Source organism: Triticum dicoccoides, chromosome 3B, assembly GCF_002162155.2.
Source record: "Triticum dicoccoides isolate Atlit2015 ecotype Zavitan chromosome 3B, WEW_v2.0, whole genome shotgun sequence".
Classification (NCBI taxonomy): Eukaryota; Viridiplantae; Streptophyta; class Magnoliopsida; order Poales; family Poaceae; genus Triticum; species Triticum dicoccoides.
This window is the reverse complement of record NC_041385.1, coordinates 442,751,493-442,755,047: the sequence shown is the minus strand read 5'-3', so window position 1 is coordinate 442,755,047 and position 3,555 is coordinate 442,751,493.

Sequence of the window (3,555 nt, the reverse complement as noted above, 5' to 3'; positions counted from 1 at the left end):
GTATCCATTTTTAAACAGTTGTATTTCAATGGCTACAAACTTACAAAACATGAATTAGGATGTTGTTAAGCCTGTTGCAATTAACAGTTGTATCCATTTTTTTAATCCGTCCCTTTGCTACTGTGCTACTCCTTTGCAATGAAAATGTTGTCGTTTTATTACCATTTGGTATTTTTGGTAGATATTAACCCTGTTATAGTTAACATTGGCTTTCCATGTACTTACACAGGGCTACAATGGGGGATGCTGTTGTTTGCCGTCGAGGTTAGCTGAATCCCATGTCTTATACACCATCTATTCCTAAATTTAAGTATTTTTAGAGATTCCAATATAGACTACATAAGGAGCAAAATGAGTGAATCTAGATTCTAATCTAAACTATATCTATAATTCTATATACATCCGTATGTAGTTCATATTGAAATAACTTAAAATACTTGTACTTAGGAATGTAGGTAGTTATATTTTACATCATTTGTGTAATCTCATTTAGCTTCTAACATTTACTGGTTGCTTGTAGGTACGTATATGAGCGGTACTGATCCACGCTTCGATCCCTTTTGCGTATGGTGCAATGAGATATTCATGAACAAGCATCAAGTGAGGAAACTAAGAAAGATTGTTAGGTGAAAGAAATGGGTGATGGGAATTAAGCTCTTTATTTACACTTTGTCCAAGACATCAGTGAACTTTAGGATGGTAAGTAATCTGTTGCCTTTTCCCCCTGCCCACAACAAGTTACTCTATTAGACCCCATGATCTGATATTTTTCTCTTTTCAGTGGTTTCTGAAGCTATTTACTAATGATTACCTTGCAAACTACATGACCAGAGTGGAGGCAAGTAAGGTTAAAGTATATAATTCATGCTACCATGATAATGCTCTAAAAGTCTTCCTGAAGGCGGTGAAGGATGAGCGGGCGATCGTCACAAGGGGTTGGACAAAAGTTGTTCGTGCCTATGGCATGCAGGAAGGCACATTATGGGCATTCCGCTTCTTCAACAACATCGGCAGCCAAAATGATTTACACTTGTCTCTTCACCTTTACCACCTGTAAATATTGTGGTTCATCATAGTTAAGTGTTGTCTAATCCTATAATTACTGAACATATTGTACTGACAATTTTATTTATGGATTCGGTGTTGAACCATTGTGCTGAGAATTTGAATTGCACGTTTCATATAAAAAAATTCCAATTCGAATAATAAATTACAGCCAAAAAAATTCTACAGGAGCGAATAAAATAATGTGCACATGGTTAGAAAGAAAACAACGTGTGCGATGAAAAAAAAACATACGGTTTTTTGACATGAAACGTTTGTGATGCCCTTCGGACACACACACGATTTCGTCTCATATGCGTGTGCAATTCATGGTAATACGACAAGCATTTCAAACCAATGTGCGTGTGTGATAGGAATACCAATCGCACACAGTTACGAAAATGTACACGTTGGCGTTAGTAGAGGCACCACACACATTTTACATTCTTGAACCGTGTGTGATAACATACATATCACAAACATATCGACAGATTAAATGTTGATGTCCACCTTTTTCACACGACTATAGCGGCCTAATCGTTTGGTATGTACATAAGAACGGAAACGTACTCCTTGGATTGACTGTGTGTGATATACATACGAACAGAATTTTCTTTCTAGGATTCACCGTGTGGGATGTACATACGAACGGAAACAATTGGGTTTCCATGCCTCGCCCGATCACACACGAGCCAGCTTGTGTGCCAGGAGGGCCTATCCCCGATGGTTTCTAGGTCGTGTGGGAAGGACCCCCCTATCGCCACACTCACTTGGCGACGGTTCCAAATGCCGTCGCGGAAAGGGGTTTAAAACCGTTTGTATAACACCCACGCATACTAGTGCACAAGCACCAATCTATAGTTCCGGTACAAAGATTGAACACAAGAAATGAAGTAGAGTTTGAGAGGAGTTGGTGTTGTTGAAGATGTTGATGAAGATAGCCCTCCCCAAGATGGGAGAGTTGTTGGTGATGATGATGACGATGATTTCCCCCTCCGGGAGGGAAGTTCCCCTGGCGGAATCACTCTGCCAGAGGGCAAAAGTGCTCCTGCCCAGGTTCCGCCTTGAGACGGCGGCGCTTCGTTCCAGAAGTCCTCTCCTGATTTTTTTCTAGGTCAAAAGGACTTATATACCAGAAGAGGGGCACCAGAGGTGGGCCGAGGGAGGCAACACCCACCAGGGCGCGCCTGGGCCTCCTGGCGCGCCCAGGTGGGTTGTGCCCACCTGGTGCCCCCCTCTGGTACTTATTTGCTCCAATATTTATTAAATATTCCATAAAAAATCCTCATGAAGTTTCAGGTCATTTGGAGTTGTGCAGAATAGGTAGCTTGACGTAGCTTTTTTAGGTCCAGATTTCCAGCTGACCGAATTCTCCCCCTTTGTGTATACCTTGCATATTATGAGAGAAAAGGCATTAGAATTACTCCAAAAAGCATTATTATACAATAAAACAACATAAATAATAGTATGAAAACATGATGCAAAACGGACGTATCACACGTTGAGGGATGGTTATATGATCCAATTATATTAGCACTATTGAGAGATTGCACTAGCAAATGTACGGACCCTAGGCCTCATTTTCAAGCATTGCAATACCGTTCATAATCCGTTCTATCAATTGCTACCTTGCTATTTTTTATTGTTCCTACTACAAAAATCAATATCTACTATCATTACTATGCTTTTATTACCATCTGTTCGCCGAACTAGTGCACCTATACAAATTACCATTGTATTTAGTGTGTGGGACAGAAGAGACTTTTTGTTATTTGGTTGCAGGGTTGTTTGAGAGAGACCATCTTCATCCTATGGCTCCCACGGATTGATAAACCTTAGGTCATCCACTTGAGGAAAAATTGCTATTGTCCTACAAAACTCCGCGCTTGGAGGCCGAACACGAGTCTACAAGAACAAGTTGTGTAGTAAACATCAAAAGCCGAGCATAAAAATTATGAATAATAATTTCTCCCGAGAGCACATGATTGGGGCATGAATACAACATTAAATTAAGCCTCCCCAGCTGGAGCAATACTTTCTCCTTCACAAGGCCAAAACTCATTATTCTGTTACTAGTAACACAATAATATTCTGTTACTCTCGGCCCTTATAGAAGCTATGGGAGAAATACCCCAGATAAGCTGCCCGACCGGAGACAAAGTTACCCCGCACCGACGCCTTCCTTCGCGTCGCCGTCTCCGCCTCCCACTGCCGCGAGCCATCCACGTCTCCCACGGCCTCCGCGCACCGTCCCCGCCTCCCTCGGCCGCCGCTCGCCGTCCCAGCCTTCTTCGGCCGCCGCGCGCCGTCCCAGCCTTCCTCGGCCGCCGCGCACCAACCCAGCCTCCCTCAACCGCCGCGCGCCGTCCCCGCCTCCCACCTCCTAGCGACCCGCCGCAGCCCCGCCTCCCACCTCCCACCTCCTGGCGACGAGCCGCGCCCTCGCCTCCCACCTCCCGACGACGAGCCGTTCCGCCTCCCATCTTCCCCCGACGAGCCACGCCCCCTTCT